We start from the raw sequence: 13551 nt of genomic DNA on the forward strand, positions 1-13551 counted from the left end.
CATGAGCTTACTATAAAAAGTTTTTGGGAATTATTATAGGATGAAATTATATGGGGGAAAATGATAAATGAAAAGTACATAACACTTGAGTCTATGGGGGAATGGATAATAAAGTAGAGAAGGCCTTTGGAGATGCATTTGGCATTAGGAATGTGTCAATAAAAACATTGTTCTTAATCGCTAAGTGGTTGGCATGGAGGGATAAAATTTAACATAATGAAAGGTCATGGGATGAGATGTATAAACAAGCATGACACCATATGGATATTTATGGCATATATATGTATAGATCAAGAAAATAGTATTTTATAGAATTAGGGGTGGAAATAAACAACTTACTAATTGTGTAATTAATAATAATAAAAAATTAAAATAGAGTTATAATTTAGCTAATTTTAAGTTTTTTTTTTAATGGAAGGAATATATCGTATGGAATAAGTGTCTTGATATTTAATAAAAATTTAAAATAGAGTTATAATTTAGCTAATTTTATGTTTTTTTTAATTGAAGGAATATGTCCTATGGAGTAAGTGTCTTGATATTTATCATTGACTCAACGTTCAATAGAAAATAAAAATAAAAATTATCATTTATTTTAATATTTATTATTCACATAGCATACATAGAAACATTAGAAATAATGAATTGTAAAAAGAAGTGTGCTAGACAAAGAATTGTGAATGTTTTAAAAGTGGTTAAATAAAAAATTAATGAGAGATCATAGAGCTTTGTCTTGTACCAAAATTTGAGGTTTTTGCTTAGAAATAAATGAAAAAATGTTTAAGGATAGAATGTCCGGTCAATATAGATTAATTATTGAATAGACATTATATTTATGGTTAAAGAAGACATCCTAGGATGGATATGAAATTCAAAGTGATAAAAAATATGGATATAAATCTTACAATGAATGGTGTAGGTAATAATTTACACACAATATAAACATATTTCATTATTTTCATAGTAAGATGTGGTCAAGGTTTATAGGTATTTTTAGCATTGATTTTGGAAAAAGAAACTTTTCATCTTCAAATATTTGAGAGATTCTAAGTTAGTAATTGATTGGAAAATGGTAAAAATGAACTAGAATTAATATTTTTTTTTAATTATGAGAAGTAATGAAATAAAAAATGTGTTCTTTGTAATTGTTTTTCACATATATACAAAGATCTCAATGGGAAGACACACTAGTTGTTAAAACAAAACCTATCCATTTAAAAAAGTTCAATGGTAATATTAAGTAAAAAGAAGATATTTTGATGAAAAAATTTAACTTTTTTTTCATAAATGAGGTTTTTCGCTTTGAAGTGATTAAAAGGAAATATATATGTTCACAAAAGTTTAGTGCTAATATAAAAAGTTAGTGGAAGATATATTTATGAAGAAAAATTGTCGTTTATGTTCTTAGTTATCTTAACTATATATTTAAATAATTTTCAGTTATTTTTTACTAAAACTAGTACAACGACATTAAAAATATTAATGTGGTTGATATAATTGAAGACTTCATAAATATAACAAAAAATGTATTGCAACACGGAGAATGCCTTACCAATGCACACATTTACCTCATTAACAATGTATAAAAAGGTTATGGGTCAACTCTAACTTGAGAAAAAAAAAACGAATTACACGTCTTATTGTATAATAGACCATTTTGCTAAATAAAAATTACTTATATATAAATAAATGTCAATAATTAATAATGAGGAACTTATCAAGAAAGAACTTATTAGAATTGGAATAATCTCAAATCCCTAGGAAATTGGTGGGTGGGTGGTAATAGACCATTTTGCTAAATAAAATTTTCTTATATATAAATTAATGTTATAAATAATATGAGGAACCTATCATGGAGGAACTTATTAAAATTAGAATAATCTTGAATCCCTAGAAAATTGGTTGGGAGGGAGCCACGTCGCAAGAATCTAATTTTTAAAATTTTTTAAAACTCAGTGCAACCTAATAAACTTTGTAACACACTACACTTGTTGATAATCATTCAGACTAAGCATATGCTGAGCATATTCCCTTGATAATCAATCTAGGTCGTCAATTAAAAAAATAAAAGTAAAAATCAACAAATCCTCATCCACCTTTACTTGAAATAAGAAACCTTAAGCAAATATAATTGTTCTAATCTCAAAAACTTTATATAATCAATTATTAAGAGTTTTTATTTATTAGCTCCCAAAGAAAAAAACAATTATTTCTAACTCTTTTTTGAAATATATATATATATATATATATATATATATATATATTCTTTAAATAAATAAAATTAAAATTAATTAATATTTTCTAGTTATTAAATATATTTTTTTTTTCTAAATAAATTATAATTATAATTAATATCTCATAAAACTTTTCTCTTATTAATTTTTAATATTTATAATTATAATTTATAATTAAATACATATATATTTAATATTCAAATGCATAATTTTTTCTTAAAACAAATACATTTAAAATTTATTATTTTTAAGATTCATTTCATAATTTTTCTTTTAATATTCATAACTATAATTTATAATATATCAATATAGATATACTTATTATACCAATACAATAAATTCTACTATATCAATTATATATACTTAAATTTCTCATCCATAAATTGAAATACCAATTTTCACATAATAGTTTTTTTCAAACGAGAGAAAGAACATAATACTCTAGTTATTATAGATTTCTCAATTATATTAATCACAGCTCTCAAAGTGTAAAATGGGCACTTAATGCAACACGCAGTATTTGCTAGATTGCACTATTTGCTATCTTAATCTTCCCCGCTTAGTTCAATATGCATATGAAGGGCATAAGTTACATTTTCAAGTCTTATTCTCGCATGGTTATAAATTGATAATGTACATGAACTTTATTAATTTTGGTTAAGTACCATTATAACTATCTTAAATTATGAAGATTTATGGATAGGTTTGAAGATAATAATATTATTATCTAATTTTAAAGTTATTGTTATGTCAAACATCAAATTAGTATATGAGGTTTCTTTATTTGTAAGAAAAAAGCGTGAAATCTACATAAATATACATATTCTACTCCTCTAATGACACATACTCTTAATTATTAAACCCACTCAAATTATATAAAAAATAATTATAAAATTATATAATAATGAAAAATTTATATTGCATTTACTAAACTTCCCATAAATTAAAAAGGGTTTGCATGTTATTTTTATTTACTTTGTTGTATGTCCATGTTAGTGATTAACAATATAAATATTTTGTTGCCTATAATTTAACTTCGCTCACGTATATGGTATTTTCGAATTTTGAAATTTAAATTTAAATGTTTATCTTAGTTCATGTGTATCTAAATTTTTAAAACTTAAGTTCTTTTATTGACTTTATTTATATTTACGCCGTAAGGCGTTTCCCTCTGAGAAACACTCCCCCGAAATGCCACTCTGTCACCTTTAGCACCCTTTGATCAATTGTTAGACGATTCAAAAAATTTTAACCATTAGATCTCATCACCGCTCCAACTGCTTCATCTATGAAAAGCATCCCGATCGACGCAGCCCGTTTGCGTTTAAACGCAAACGCTTCTCTGCCCATCCAGTTCACTGTGCTGGGAGTACGGGTTACTGCTGGCCTACTTTCCCAAAAGAGGATGATGCTGGTGGCCATCGAGTTTGAAGAGGTAATATTTGTCATTACAGGATTTGATTTTGGGTTATTCCATCTCACCTGATTCGAGCCACTAATAACTTGATGCATGGGTTTCTGGTACAGACAGTCTTCGACATTCGAGAGCTTATTTATCTCGAGTAATCTTGAAAATATTGTGAGTAATACATAGGCTCATCATTAAAGAGTTTTTATTTTCTTTTAACTCATTCTTCATGCATCTACAGGTATCAGACTTTGCAGAAGTCCTTTCCTTATGGTTGTGCTGGGTTTGGATGAGTCCTCTTACTCAGGGTTGCCACTTTCTGATTTCTAGGTTGGTCTCATTACCAAACTTTAGGGCGGTCTATCTTGCTTGAATGCTTTCGGGAACAAGGTGTCTATGTTTGTAATCATTCTATCGAATGGGATTCTGGTTTTTCTGGGTGGAAATGTAAATTTAAGTCGAGGCTTCAAGCTAGACTTAGTCTGACTTTTGTTATTTTGATTGAACAAGGGTTTTGTTTAATGGGCAACTAAGTGGTTCCAAAATGTGCCATGGCATAAACCCGTGTAGCTCCGACTTCACCGAGCGTGCGTTTCCCTCTGAGAACACTCCCCCGAAATGCCACTCTGTCACCTTTAGCACCTTTTGATCAATTGTTAGATGATTCAAAAAATTTTAACCATTAGATCTCATCACCCAGAACGTTGGATTTCTGACGTCGGATTTCTGAAAACATGATCAGAATGTGCAGAAATGAGACTCACCAGAAAAACAGGGCTAACCAAAAATAGGGCAAACTAAGTGCCCCATGTCAAATGCTGATAAATGGATGTGGATGGCACGAACTTATTTTAATATTCTTCGGAAGCCCAATTTCATGTATCTCGTTCTTTAAAGTGCCTAAGCGTGCAACATTAGTTACAATTCCCTTCTGGAATCATTAAACCACTTTCTTTTTTTTCAACAATATTCAAGCACTTTCCTTCTGTGTTGGAAACACCATTCAGAAAATTCCAGAGAGGCATCCCAAGCTATTGGACCTCAAATATTTTACTCAAAAGAGGTCATAGAGCCTTAATGTTACATATCAAAATAGCATACTGGAAGTGGAAGCTTGTGCAATAGTTTTCACTTTCTGAGCAACACTTTTCACAACTAAGCCTCTCTCTATCATCCCATTCCAGAACACCTCAGGTCTGCCATCCATCTCTAGAGAATACTTATCAAATACATAAAATGTTTTAAGATTGATCAGAATCCTTTTTGAAGCCATTTCTTCGCAAAGTTCTGAAGCTTTATTTAGCTCACCTGCTCCCAAGTATGCATAAATAAGAGTAGTATAAACAAGGGCATCACCAACAAGACCCCTCCTAGACATTTTATTGAATGCTTTTTCGGCACTTCTCAGCTTGGCTTTCCTGCACAAACCTCGAATGATGCTACTATAGAGAAAAACATCTTCAGATAAACCTCTTTTGACAAATTCATCAGGCAGCTTCAGGGCTTCCTCTTCATTGTGTTGGACACAATAACCATCAATTAGCCATGAGTACACACTAAAATTAGGCATAAAACCTGCACTCAACAGACAACAAACTGATTTATTAATATACAATGTTCAGTATTGCAACAGGCCCATTTCTCACAAACGGAAATGGATACAACAAATCCTATTGGTGAAGTTGGTCACTGTACATGAAAAAAACCCAGACCTATAGTTGCGGGTAAAAATCAGGATTATAAGAGGAAGTAAAATTCTTTAATTATAAAATCTTGTTGGAAATTACAAACCTGCAATAATCATTTCAAACAGGACATCCTTTGCTTCATCTATTTTCCCAGACTTGCAAAAGCCATGAATAAGAGCCTTGTAAGTATACACATCAAAAACTAGCCCGGTTTGTAACATCTTGTTGCGAAGTTTCCAGGCATCAGCCATGTTACCTCTCTTGCACTGCGAATTGATCAAGGTATTGCATGTAAAGTGATCAGGTTCAAGACCCTTTTCCACCATTTCATTCAAGAGATCATTTGCTTCTTCCAATTTCCCTTCCTCGCAGAGCTTATGGAGGAGGACATTGTATGTCACCGTTCCTGGCACCAGCCCTTTCCTTATCATTTCATCCCGCAGTCTGAAAGCCTCAGTCAGATTATTTTCTCTGCAATAACCATCAATCAGGGTAGTATATGTTACATTATTTGGAACTAGATCACCCATTTCGTTCAAAATCTTCAATGCATCCCTCAATCTGCCCTCTTTGCAAAACCCGTGTATTAGAGTGTTATATGTTACAATGTCGGGTTGAATGCCCTTCTCTAACATCGTGTCTTGGATGCTTAAAGCTTCATAATGCATTCCTTTCTTGGAAAGAAGGGAAATAAGACTATTATATGTGAACAAATCTGGATTGAATCCATGCTACTTCATCTGATTTACAAGTTCTTCGGCATTTTGCAGATCACCTTGTTTGCAACAGGCATGGATCATGACATTGAAAGTCCGAGAATCAGCCTCGATCCCTCTACACAACATTTCCCTATAGATTTTCCAGGCCATAGTTGGCAATTTGGCCTTGAATAGACTGTTTAGAAGGATATTACAAGAGTGTACGGTGGGGTTGATTCCATAAGAACCTGTTAAATTTTGGTATGTTCTATGCTAGAGCAATTTATTTTCATTTTCACAGTTAGCAATCACATCAGCATTACGATAAACTGCAGATAGAACATAAATATAAAACGCAGAAGACAAGCCAAGACAAGAGGACACAAGATGTGGTGCGAGCCAGGGACAAACCCCACAATGTGTGGGGAAAACCCTTTGATCAAATCTTCTTTTATCTTCAAAGTTCAGCAGAGAGAGAAAGAGAGAGTACATATACATCATAAGTCAAAACTTTGACTTGACAAGATAAGAGAAGAGATCTTCATCATGAAGATGATATAATGAGGTTGCAGATCTGAATCTCTGATGACAAGGACTGCAGATCTAAACTTAGGTGACGACATATTTCTTCAAGGTGATTTCATCACCGTACTGCATCCAACCATGCTGCATCCAATCATGCTACATCTTCCAGAATGCTGTCCTTTTCCGGCAGTACTAGTTGTCGCTGCTATATGAGCTGGTGCATCAAACTTCAGTTCTCTTCCTTTATTCAGTCATGCTCCAAGTTGAGGTTTCAGTACTGCCATACTTGCAAGACTGATTTGCGCAACCCTTAACACAATCTATGCTGCTGGCTATGGCCTGTGGCTTAGCCCAACAGCAAGTAAGGTCTACATATTGACTCAATACACAACAACCTTGCCTCCAAATCTATTGTCCCACACTGCCCTTGACTGTTCCTGGTTAGGGCACTTTAGCACACTGCAACAGCCCTCAAACAGTCCATGAACAGTCCTCAAACAGCCTTCAATACCTGCGGCCCACCTTAGTGTGATCCCTCTACTTCTACGCTAGAGATTAGGGCACAATACAGCCCCAAAACAGACCCACGCAAGTGTTTAGCTGTGGTGGTATGGCCTGCGGCCTACCACACAGCCTACCTGTAACTTACGTTCTGCCCAAACAGAGTTCTCTTACCCTTTCAACGTGCCACAACAGACCTGCCCTACTCCTTACCTAACTCGGCCTCCCAGCAAGTGAGAACAGACTTCAATACCGCTGAAGTGTCCTCTGCCTGAAGCCCAATCTAAGGTAAGAAGTTCGAGTTCCTTTTCCGTATAAGGTCTAACCATGAACAGCGTATAAGGTCTCTGTTTGCTGTGTGGATCATCCTTATAAGCCTGCGGCTTACTGTGGTAAGGGCATCATCTTTTGCTGCGTATTAGGGTCTCCTCAATGGCTGTGGATCTAGCCTTACCCAAGCCTTCCTTTGTTGTGGATAGGGCCTTGCCTTTAGCTGCGTATGCGGCCTCCTTTACTGCGGCCAGATCTTCTTCAACTGCGTACAGGTGTCTCTCCTTTCAACTGCGGCTAAGTGAACTTAGTTGACTGCGTCTAGGGCTCTCATAGAAAACCCTTTCCACTACGTCCTCCTTGAGAGAGGACAACCCAAACAAGTGGAGAAGAGAGATATTATGAAGAGTGTTCTCAAATGACTTCAAATCCTCCTCTATTTATACTAAAAACGAGGAGGTTGAATAGACACGTCGACTGGGCTTCTAGAGCCTACATAAGAACTGGTCGGCTTGACTATAATTACATAAACAAAATAAATTCATATCTCCATAAATACTTATCGGAATCGGATGATCTTTGGATCAATCCTACACCTCTCGACGAGAGGGATCCAATAAAAATATCAGCTGCCATAAATAAGCCGACCCACATGGAGTTTGGCCCTAGTTGCCAATTTAACACTCCCTCTCAACTAGGGAGAACTCCATCCGCTGATCCATATGTACGACTGTACTATCTCTCCCATTAGTGCCTTGCACTACTCTGCCTAGCTCTGCTGGCTCTGCTCAGCTCTGCTGGCTCGGCTCTGCTCTTCTCAGCGCTGCTGGCTCTGCTCTGCTCAGCTCTACTGGCTCTGCTCTGCTCAGCTCAGCTCTACTAGCTTTGCTCTGCTGGCTCTGCTCTGCTCTGCTCATCTCCGCTGAACTATGAAGAAGAAGAATTGATCGAGAATGAGTCATATCATTCTCCACTGACCTGAAGTCAGTCTCAGAGTGCATACCACTAGTCCCAGACCAGTCTCAACTGACCCGAAGTCAGCTTCATAGTAAGTACCACTCCTACCACTGGTCCCGGACCAATATCGCAGTCTCAGAGAGTGTACCACTGGTCCCAGACCAGTCTCAACCGACCCAAAGTCAGTGTCATAGTATGTACCACTCTTACTGGTCCCAGACCAGTACTGCACTGACACGAAGTCAGTCTCGGAGTATGTACCACTGGTCCCAGACCAGTCTCAGGCTTCAGCCGACCCGAAGTCAGCGTCATAGCATGTACAACTCCTACCACTAGTCCCAGACCAGTATCATTGATCCCAGATCAATGGAAGACATCCTAGCGTAGGGAGTATGATAGATACAACGATGCGTCCATCGGTATTACTATGGTCCCTAACTTCATTTCCCTGCTCATTAATCAGATGAGAGGTACTTCCCATGAGTCCTAGACTGCATGGGTAGGAAGCCTCGACAGGAGAACTTAATCAATCCTGTCCTCACAGGAGAACACATCAATCCTGCTACAATCACCATGGAGAACACATCAATCCAGGCTGCCATGGAGAACACATCAATCCAGGCTGCCATGGAGAACACATCAATCCAGGCCTCACAGGAGAACACATCAATCCTGCTACAATCGCCATGGAGAACACATCAATCCAGGCCTCACAAGAGAACACTTCAATCCTGCTACAATCGCCATGGAGAACACATCAATCCAGGCCTCACAGGAGAACTAATCATCCTGTTACACAAGAGAGCGAATCATCTTGTCCCACAAGAGAGCGAATCATCTTGTTCCAGTGCGCACCACCAAGGGAGGGTGAGTCACCCTGTGGTCGTATGTTGCTCCAGTAGATTCTGTAAGCCCCACAGAGCTCCCAGAGCTCAATGTATGCAACATGCAGGACCCTTTTACAAAGGTCTCTTGATGACTCCAAGTCATTCAGGAAAATCACAAATTTGATCTTTCCCCCGGGGCTTTAGCGACCTGTATATCATCTCAGAGCGATGGAGCCTCCTTGCTCATCGACTTTCCATATCCCAGATAAGGCAGTATCTGATGTCTGTCCGCTGGAGCAATTGTCGAATACGGAATTCCTCAATAATTGAATCCCACCTCTGGTTGTCACAGAGAATCACAGTGGTATTCATCATGTGTACAAACAGCTCACTAAAGAGCTTCAGCAACCAGACTACCTCACAGAAGGCCATACTATCAGCAATGTATTCTGCCTTGGTGGTGCTTAGAGTCACCGACTTCTGCTTCCTGCTCATCCAGGATATCGAGGTAGATTCCAAAGAGAAACAGCACTGAGAAGTGCTCTAGTGATCCTCCATACTGCCTGCCCACTCATCATGCGAATAATCATGTGGTTTCATATTTCCGGCAGTGTATCTCAATTCATGAGAGATTGTGCCCTGAAGATATCTCAGAAGATTTTTGGCACCAATCTAGTGAGGCTCAACCAAATATGAGCTCACCATGCTAACTGCAACACAGATGTCCGGACGGAGGTTCTCCAAGAACATCAATGCGAATGAGTTTATGAAACTCAGAGGCATTTCCCAAATAAGGTCCGACATCACTACCATATAACTTCTTAAAGTTAAGATCCTTGAGGTAGTCACAGGCTTGCAACTTATCTTTCCATATTCAGAATCCAACTCCCTCTGTCTCCTATAAATGAGAGGGACTGCACCTGTCAGACATAGGTGCCAGTACGAGAGGTTTATCATCCACAACCTTCAAGTAATGGTTTGGATCGGTTTCACTCCTGGTGAATCTCAGCTGCATTAGACAGCTATCAATCCTCTCATACTACGCCCGAGGTGTTTTTCTTCAAGCCATAGAGGGCTTTCTTCCACCTGTATACATGAGTCTCAAACTCCTCGGGTTGTTCCAAACCTGTGAACTTGCTGCATGAGGGGAATGGTCCCCTTATAATATTTTCCTTCGGTACATTTCAAACATGTACCTTCATGCTTCTTTTTTTTTTTGAATTCAGGCATCCTAGTCACCATCTGACTCACAGACCTCCGGTGTTGAGTCAATGGACATGGTCCCCAGTGGACTTCCTCCAACTTGATACAACCCTGAACTCAAAAACATATTTAAAAGATCTATTTTCAAACACGTACCTTTTCATCGATAAGTGCCACTGTGTAGCCTTTGACTTCCATTTCCGAGATGGACATCAGGTTCGATCAGGTACATAAAAGAGATTCAGGGGTTCCTTGCTTTTGAGGAAGAGTCGACCATTTCCTTGATGACCTGCATTACCAGTCATTCTTTTGATCATGGAAGATGTCCCAGGAATGATTGTTATCTTCATCAAGAGATGTGTCTCTGCCATTCAGACACTCCTTCGCATAACGGCTGAACTTATTTCAACAAGGCATCCGCCTTTCCTTCCACCCTTAGATCCGAACTTCCCAATGAAGTGATCTTAAGATGGACCATCAGAATCTTCCACTGCGCCATTCTGATAACATTATCTGCTTTGACTTCACCCTAGGTGAATTATGAGGAACCCATTGTTCCTTCTGTCTTGTCCCAACTGTCTTCGGTGATTGCTCTTTCACTCTTGCTTGGGCATTGTCTTCACCTCAGCTCTGATACCATGTTAAGTTTTGGTATGTTCTATGCTAGAGCAATTTATTTTCATTTTCACAGTTAGCAATCACATCAGCATTACGATAAACTGCAGATAGAACATAAATATAAAACGCAGAAGACAAGCCAAGACAAGAGGACACAAGATGTGGCGCGAGCCAGGGACAAACCCCACAATGTGTGGGGAAACCCTTTGATCAAATCTTCTTTTATCTTCAAAGTTCAGCAGAGAGAGAGAGAGAGAGTACATATACATCATAAGTCAAAACTTTGACTTGACAAGATAAGAGAAGAGATCTTCATCATGAAGATGATATAATGAGGTTGCAGATCTGAATCTCTGATGACAAGGACTGCAGATCTAAACTTAGGTGACGACATATTTCTTCAAGGTGATTTCGTCACCGTACTGCATCCAACCATGCTGCATCCAATCATGCTACATCTTCCAGAATGCTGTCCTTTTCCGGCAGTACTAGTTGTCGCTGCTATATGAGCTGGTGCATCAAAATTCAGTTCTCTTCCTTTATTCAGTCATGCTCCAAGTTGAGGTTTCAGTACTGCCATACTTGCAAGACTGATTTGCGCAACCCTTAACACAATCTATGCTGCTGGCTATGGCCTGTGGCTTAGCCCAACAGCAAGTAAGGTCTACATATTGACTCAATACACAACAACCTTGCCTCCAAATCTGTTGTCCCACACTGCCCTTGACTGTTCCTGGTTAGGGCACTTTAGCACACTGCAACAGCCCTCAAACAGTCCATGAACAGTCCTCAAACAACCTTCAATACCTTCGGCCCACCTTAGTGTGATCCCTCTACTTCTACGCTGGAGATTAGGGCACAATACAGCCCCAAAACAGACCCACGCAAGTGTTTAGATGTGGTGGTATGGCCTACGGCCTACCACACAGCCTACCTGTAACTTACGTTCTGCCCAAACAGAGTTCTCTAACCCTTTCAACGTGCCACAACAGACCTGCCCTACTCCTTACCTAACTCGGCCTCCCAGCAAGTGAGAACAGACTTCAATACCGTTGAAGTGTCCTCTGCCTGAAGCCCAATCTAAGGTAAGAAGTTCGAGTTCCTTTTCCGTATAAGGTCTAACCATGAACAGCGTATAAGGTCTCTGTTTGCTGTGTGGATCATCCTTATAAGCCTGCGGCTTACTGTGGTAAGGGCATCATCTTTTGCTGCGTATTAGGGTCTCCTCAATGGCTGTGGATCTAGCCTTACCCAAGCCTTCCTTTGTTGTGGATAGGGCCTTCCCTTTAGCTGCGTATGCGGCCTCCTTTACTGCGGCCAGATCTTCTTCAACTGCGTACAGGTGTCTCTCCTTTCAACTGCGGCTAAGTGAACTTAGTTGACTGCGTCTAGGGCTCTCATAGAAAACCCTTTCCACTACGTCCTCCTTGAGAGAGGACAACCCAAACAAGTGGAGAAGAGAGATATTATGAAGAGTGTTCTCAAATGACTTCAAATCCTCCTCTATTTATACTAAAAACGAGGAGGTTGAATAGACACGTCGACTGGGCTTCTAGAGCCTACATAAGAACTGGTCGGTTTGACTATAATTACATAAACAAAATAAATTCATATCTCCATAAATACTTATCGGAATCGGATGATCTTTGGATCAATCCTACACCTCTCGACGAGAGGGATCAAATAAAAATATCAGCTGCCATAAATAAGCCGACCCACATGGAGTTTGGCCCTAGTTGCCAATTTAACAGAACCCAACTGATAAAATACTTGGATTGCATCTTGGGTCATTCCAGATTGCGCATATGAATTGATCAGCATACTCAGAACTGCAGAATTGGTGCCCAAATTGCTATAATCATTTATCATAACATCTAAGACTACTGGAGAAGATAGGAAGCCTTTATGGGAAATGGATTGTAACAATGACTGAGCAGTTTTGAACTTATTGTTCTTAGTGAGAATATGGATTATGGTCCAGTAAGGGCAGGTGGCGTGCTGGTAGTGTGGCAAGTAGGCAACCCACTTGAAGAATCTCCATGCCAGGTTTCCATCATGCCTGCCAATCTGCAGAAGGATCTCGCTCATAATGCAGGGATTTAGCCTGGAGGCGATTTGCGCTTTGGACAAACAATTCCATGTCCCATCCATAACCACTTTGAAGACATTTTGAATGAATTATGAATCTGGAATGTTTCCCATGTCCACTTGGGATTCATTTTTAGATAGGGTTTCACTTACTGCACTTGTGGAGTAAAATTTGTTGTTGAGGTGGGTGTTGTAATAAATACTGTGCGGGAGTCTTGTATGGAGTTTTAATTGAATTGCTTTCATTGGTTTCTATGCACCAGGGAACTCCGAACTTGGAAATGTTTAAAAAGTGGAGAAAAACTCATACCCGGTTGGAACTGTCGTGTACAAACATAAAAAAATACTGGCGTCCAACATCTCAGAGTTCATTTGGTTGGTAATGTATACCATACGGCCATCTATGATCATGTTCGTTATACACGCAGTGAAATCGATTTGCCCTACTCGGCTCCACCCTCATTTGATGGTCATCAAGAAGGATGGCTCAAATAAAAATTTTCAATCCTCTCAGCGCTCGTAGATCCGTTCTTG

General features: G+C 38.4%; 1 long non-coding RNA gene and 1 pseudogene across 1 annotated transcript; one reads left to right on the plus strand and one right to left on the minus strand.

The window, feature by feature from the left end:
• Positions 1-3629: 3629 nt before the first annotated feature.
• Positions 3630-4240, plus strand: LOC149175925 (uncharacterized). The gene is made up of 3 exons (XR_016258583.1): positions 3630-3669; positions 3762-3813; positions 3884-4240. It is a non-coding gene; the product is annotated as an uncharacterized LOC149175925 (long non-coding RNA).
• A 410-nt stretch (positions 4241-4650) lies between these two features.
• On the minus strand, positions 4651-13036 carry LOC149175926 (uncharacterized; annotated as a pseudogene).
• Between the last annotated feature and the right edge of the window lie 515 nt (positions 13037-13551).

Source organism: Pinus tabuliformis, chromosome 4_1 (assembly GCF_031772625.1).
Source record: "Pinus tabuliformis cultivar Carrire ecotype Pingquan chromosome 4_1, CPIR1, whole genome shotgun sequence".
Classification (NCBI taxonomy): domain Eukaryota; kingdom Viridiplantae; phylum Streptophyta; class Pinopsida; order Pinales; family Pinaceae; genus Pinus; species Pinus tabuliformis.